The following is a 6,552-nucleotide window of genomic DNA, read 5'->3' as shown; positions in this document are numbered from 1 at the left end:
TGCGCGCGATGGGTGCCGCGTTTGCTCACAGTGGACCAAAAACGAATTCGTGTGACAACTTCCCAGCAGAATTTGGCATTATTTTCGCGTAAGCCAACCGAGGTTTTGCGCCGATTCATAACCATGGATGAAACCTGGATCCACAATTACACTCCTGAGTCAATGCAACAGGCAAAACAGTGGGTTCCACCCGGCCAAAGTGCTCCGAAGCGTCCAAAAACGCAACAATGAGTCGGAAAGGTTATGGCCTCCGTATTTTAGGATGCACATCGCATAATATTCGTGGACTATCTTGAAAAAGATAAAACCATAACCGGAGCATACTATTCATCATTATTGGACCGATTGAAAATTGAAATCGCCGAAAAACGACCGCATTTGAAGAAGAAAAAACCACTTTATCATCACGACAATGCGCCTGTTCATTCATGCTTAGTTGCACAAGCAAAATTGCATGAAATCGGCTTCGAATTGGTCCCTCAGCCACCGTATTCACCAGACCTGGCCCCCAGCGACTATTACTTGTTCCCTAACCTAAAGAGATGGCTCACCGGAAAGCGTTTTTACTCAAATGAGGAGCTCATAGCTGAAACTGACGTGTATTTTGGAGACCTTCTGATCGAGTAATTTTCGGATGGTATCAAAAAGTTAGAAAATCGTTGGACTCGCTGTATCGACCTAAAAGGAGAGTATGTTGAAAAATAAAACCGACATTGGCCAAAAAAACGTCTTCGTGTTTCATTTTTCAGGGACTTATCAGACTGCCTAGTATATTTATTATGAAGATAAATTTTATTTTAAAAATAACCACACTTCGGTACTATGGTACAGAACTTCGATTTTGCACGTTCCCTCTCCGAGGTCCGTGCCTACTTCCCAAAACTCTTTCGCCGACGTCGACGTTCATGGGTCGACAGTTCCAATTCGTTCGAAACCGCAACTTACAAACAACTCATTTCCATTTTCTATCATAGCAAATTTGTTAATAGACACAGTACGTAGGTGATTTAAACTATCTCGACGCATCAATAAATACATTTTGGTAAATATATTTGAGTTTTTTTTATAAAGTTGTAAGTCAATAAATACCAAGTACTTTTCCATTAGCAGAAAACAAAATACACCGCACAACATTAAATAAACCTCACCGTTGTTAACTTATATGCTTCATTATCGATCCCTTCAAGCTTCTTCTATTGTTCAAATAATTTTCGAAAAATGATTCCATAACCATACTTATCTGAAGCCAGTCGAGACATAATCTGTTTAGATAAATGTTGGTAAATATAAGTTATTATCAATTAAGTTTTAATTACTTAATATTCAGTAGTTTTTTTTATTCCTTATTAGGCAGGAAGAAAAAAATACATTGTCTCACAGAAATCACGTCTTGTATATTTTGAAATTCACAAAACTTTTTTGTTCATCAATTCTACTTTTTGAAGATCTGATTGAAAAGCATATAACTATTCTATAAGTGCATTCTAAATGTATGATTGTGATCTAAATCAGTGAAAATGAGCTCTATGTGTGATCATGAACAAAACAGAATGAAAGTTTGTGAGCCATGTGGAAAAAAATTGTTCTCAATGGTAAAAAATTGTGTTCCTTCGAAGTGACTAGTATACACGAAACGCGAATACAAGATTATGTTAACTTTAACTATGATAAGTCAAATTCAAAGTTCCCAACAACATGATACAACTGTCGAAAAATACAAGATCTAGAGGTAATATATGCTATTGTTATATTTGTCAAACGGCAAGAGTTACGAGTCATAAAAATCAGTAGTTGGACGAGAATCTACTCGGAAATTCAATACAGTGATTAATGTGTCTAATGGGTCATACGGGAATAATAACGTCGTGCCGATTCTTCGTATAGATCTCAAAAATAACGAGACGAATTCAAATTCGTTTACTCGATGTAAGACGTGTTTAAGTGAAATTGGTAAGGGTAAATCACACAATTGCAATAGCTGTATTTCACTTCGTGAAAATGCTTTGAAAATGGTTGAAAGTTTCCCTGAAGTGACGCAATAGCAAATTGCCAATAATATTTTGAAGCGCAAAGTCGCTGAGCTGAATGACTCAGATTACTCTGCCAGAATAAGTTTAAAATCGTATCAAGGCAAGGAAACGGCAGTTGCTCTGAATCGAGCGAAAAAAAATAAGAACTGCCGATTTTACTGCTGAGGGGTTAGATAAATTTAGTGTAAGTACAAGGGCATTGATAAATCACATGAAAAATGTAACTAGTCTCATAAGATCTAATACCGGAAGAAGAGCTTTACCATCGAACTATGTTGAACATATGTCGAAAGAATACAAAAAATTGGAACATTTGGATCATTTTGATGAATTCTTATTCGATACTGATTGTAAAGAGGGCAAAGAGAAAAGACCTGTTGTATGGTCAAATTCTGAGGAACTATTAGATTATGTTGTAAGCGATCGCAAAATAATCGGATATGCAAACGTAAAGGTTATGATGGATGGTGGCCAAGGTTTTTTGAAAATCTGCTTATCTTTATTTCCAGAAATCGATGAATTGAATGATAACGATAACGAAACGATTGACTTGATAAAACTTAATGATATATCATTCAAATTTGTGTCTGTTTTTAAATTATTATTAATTGTCAATGGTCAGCAAACTGCGTCAGCATCGATTCCATGTCCATACTGTTTTGTATCATTGAATAACTTACGAAATCACGAGGAAGATATTCAGTCTTATACTCTAAAAACATATGGTGATTTAAATCGCGAATACGATGCGTCCTGCACGCTCAGTAAACTAGAAGAATATCGAAATAAAAATATTGCTAAAGAGTGCCACAGTACCGTGAACCGGCCTTTGTTCGACGAACTCGATGACACTGTTGTATTCGAAAAATGTGTGATTTCAGAGCTGCGTTTAATGCAAGGATTAGTTAATCATTTATTCTGAAAAGCTATCGTACCTTTAGTGAGTCGTGAGAAAGCTCTATTGTGGCCGATAAAGCTGAATCTTATCTCGTGAAGTTATTTTGGTGAATGCTTCGAAGATAATGCTTGCCGAACGCTTTTGAAAGAAGCTGATAAATTGAACGACTTTGAAATTTACAAGGAAGTCGGTTATTTCGCATTAGTGCCTTATGTATCAGCATTTAAAGTAACGCACAAAATTTTTCACGGTGATTTTAAAGCTCAGACCATAAACCCTGAATATTATTTACAAAGCATTTTAAATAAATTAAATTATGCACTGAAACTTTGAAAATTCATGTATGATTGCAACATTTATCAGATTGTCTTAAATTCCTTGATATCAGTGGTCTCTGTCTTTGGTCAAAGCAAGCAGGGGAATCAGTTCATAGGGAGTTTAGTAAAACTTGGCAGAGTTTCAAAATTAATTCGATTGTAAATCCAAAGTATGCTGAGAATTTGAAAAAAGCGGTAGTGCAATTTTCATCGCTAAATCTTTAAGACCGCTTCTTTGCAAATAAAGTAAACGAGCTGTTTAATTGATCATCGATGTTTGTGGCATTTCGAAAGTGATTGTTATTGAAATAAACAAATTTTTATAGTTGCAATCATTATTTTATTCTACTTATTCATTCCATTTATAAGCATGAAGAAGTTTACTTGAATAACTTGCAATAACAATAATAAATTACACGAAAACTTCGATTTACGATATTTCACGACGGGAAGCAGCTTTCATTTTGGTTAAAACGGATTTTGAACCTGTAAATGCTCTAAAACACGATGCCATTATCCGTTTTTGTCGTCAATTTAGGTCATAAATATGGTTCTTCCAGATCATTATGAGTAACTTTTAAAACAAAAATTTCGTAGACAAATTCCATTTGTTTAAATAATTAAAAATTTCTTAACTCATGTCAACAAATATTCCACTAAACCAATACAGAATACAGTGTTCAAAAGGTCGATTTATTGAAGAATTAACATTTTTGGTTTTAAGGGTAGTTTTCAGGGACTTGTGTATGTGTTAGAATTGCTACATCCATACATCTAATAGACGAAATTCTTTGCTGTATAATATTCTACAATCTTCTATACTTTCCCGTCACATTTTCCCAAACTATTCCAAAAACTCATAAAAGTGATTTTTCTATATGCATTTTACATGAAAACTTCAAGTCAAAACCGGCAAGTGCTAAAGAAAATTAAAAAGGAATATTAGAACCTCTTTTCTCAGGTTTGGAATGAAATGAAGGGGGGGGGGGCTTTGCCCTATAGAAAAGTGTTTTCGGGCCACACTACTGATCAATTATAAGCTTGATAATAAGATAGGGGAGTTTTGGTAACAGAAATTGAAATTAAAAAGAACAATCCTGTTTAGTATTTAATTGTGTTGGATATTCACAAGCAAAATGTTCAGAAATAAATTCCGCGTGATTTCTTTTAACAATGTATTCGTCGGATCTGGTGAGGCGAAAAAATAAAATAACGTAAATAACGTGAGGGAACGCCACAAGTGCCTTCAGAGGGAATAGATTTTAGATCAAACAATAAGAGGCGTCAGAGACCATATATTTAAATGAAATATATAAATCAAGCATGTCTGCAGCATTGAAAAATAATGCTTTTGATAAAAATGCGAGAAAGTTACACGACATTCGTAGAACTAAACGTATCCTCGATTACGAATTTGTTAATATCAAGCATGATATTAATATATATTTATTATACAAAATTTTATAAGCAAAATTCAAAAGGAATCTGAAACGGATTCAAACAACTTTTTCTAGTAGATTTACGGTCACAGTTTTAGCGACTAGAATAGCGCAAACTTTATGAAAAGGATAAAACTAAGGCAAAAGAAACAATTTTTTTACAGCTTTAACTTAAGAAACAGTCTTTAGTCCATAGGAAAATTATTGTACTTGTTTCGATGATAGCAGCGTGGGAAGTACCATCACCTCATGGATGAAGCTCGATGATTCTTCCCAGCTTCTATCTCAATGGAGGAAGATCTTTGTCTTCGATCAAGAAAAGAGTATTTTTTTTAATTTATGGATGTGAACTTTTTGATTTTACACGTTGTTGTATCTCGATCACGTATCCTAGGCTCAATCCCTTTTACAAATGCTGCTGCAAAAATTGGAATAATTGCCATCCGCAAAGTCGATACTCTGGTAGATGCGTGAAATCTGGTTTCAGAATAACTTTCGGTGGCCTCCCTATCAAAAAGTAAGTAGAAGTCAATGGAGATAGATCACTAGGATCGGAAGAGAGAGGTGTGAGGGGGCAAGAGTTTAACAATTCCTCTACTTGAGCTAATAAAGTGTACAACTCTTCGACATTTAACATGTCATTACCCGCGACACGCTTAAGGTGATGCTTGGTAGCCCTCACTCTAGCTTCCCAAATCCTGTCAAACTGAGGACAGTAAGCTAGAATGAAGTATCAAGAAACCTCCATATTCTCAATTGTTTCAGAAGGATTTTCAGATCCGTGAAGAAGAAATCTCCCTAATCGATCAAGCTTATTGTTTGCAGCTACAAAAAAGTCCCATTATCAGAGTACACATAAGCAGGATGTCCATGTTTTGAAATTAATCGTCTGAGTGCGCGATAAATGCATCAGACGTAATATTAGGCACGAGATCTAGATGGACGGCTTTCGTAGAGAAGCATAAAAGTTACCCACCACAGGTGTAACTCCTCCAGGATAAACTTTGAAACATCTTACACAAGACCCAACCACCTTCCAGTTAACATTTTGATTTCCATGGAAAAGCTAACTCTTTGCGAGAGTCTTTAAAAAGTTATCTTTGTTTGAAAAAATGCAGCAGAGTGTGGATATTGAATTCTTTTATTATTTTAGTTTTGCAGGTTTTTTTCAACTCTTTTGCATTAAGATAAGACTCTGACAAGTTGATCTCAGTTTGGTATCGTTAGAAAATAGAGATCCTATGTTTCTTCTTCAGCTTCAAGGTTACAACAATTTCTTTGTCCTGGCAAGTAATTAGATAAAGATGGCATGGAAGGCCAATCTGATTTGCCTTTACTCAAAAAGGGCGTTCGCACCACAATTTAAAATTCTCGAGAAGCTTTTGAGTAATACCACTCGATATGCAATCAGCTGGCCTGCTAACTCTAGATTTTAAGAAAATTAATCTAACAAAGACGTTCCCATTCTGTCTTCTTATCGCATACATACGTGGTACATTCTTCAAATTCAAAGCAGGAAGTTGTTCCCTATAAATTAATCACTGCGAATGAAGCTCAGCTGGCAAGCTCTCGCCCTATGAAAGTTTTTCGAACTAAAGTTTTTGTAGAGTAACTTTTGCTAAAACAAGAATAGGACTTTTATTGATGCTTGAGATATTGACCGAGTAACTTAAACTATCTGAATTTGCTTGCCATCTTCAATCAAGGGTTGCAATTTGAAAATAATTCAAGAAGTTAGCCAAACTCAAAGATTGATCTGAATCCTTTGATGAGAGAATTGAACAAGTTGATAAGTTCGTATACCTTGGTAGCTTATTTACTAGGGACGGGAAGATAAATGAGGAATTAGATAGACGAATAAATGAAGG

The sequence above is a fragment of the Belonocnema kinseyi genome, chromosome 10, assembly GCF_010883055.1.
Source record: "Belonocnema kinseyi isolate 2016_QV_RU_SX_M_011 chromosome 10, B_treatae_v1, whole genome shotgun sequence".
NCBI classification, from domain to species: Eukaryota; Metazoa; Arthropoda; class Insecta; order Hymenoptera; family Cynipidae; genus Belonocnema; species Belonocnema kinseyi.
Note: the sequence above shows the minus strand (reverse complement) of the source record.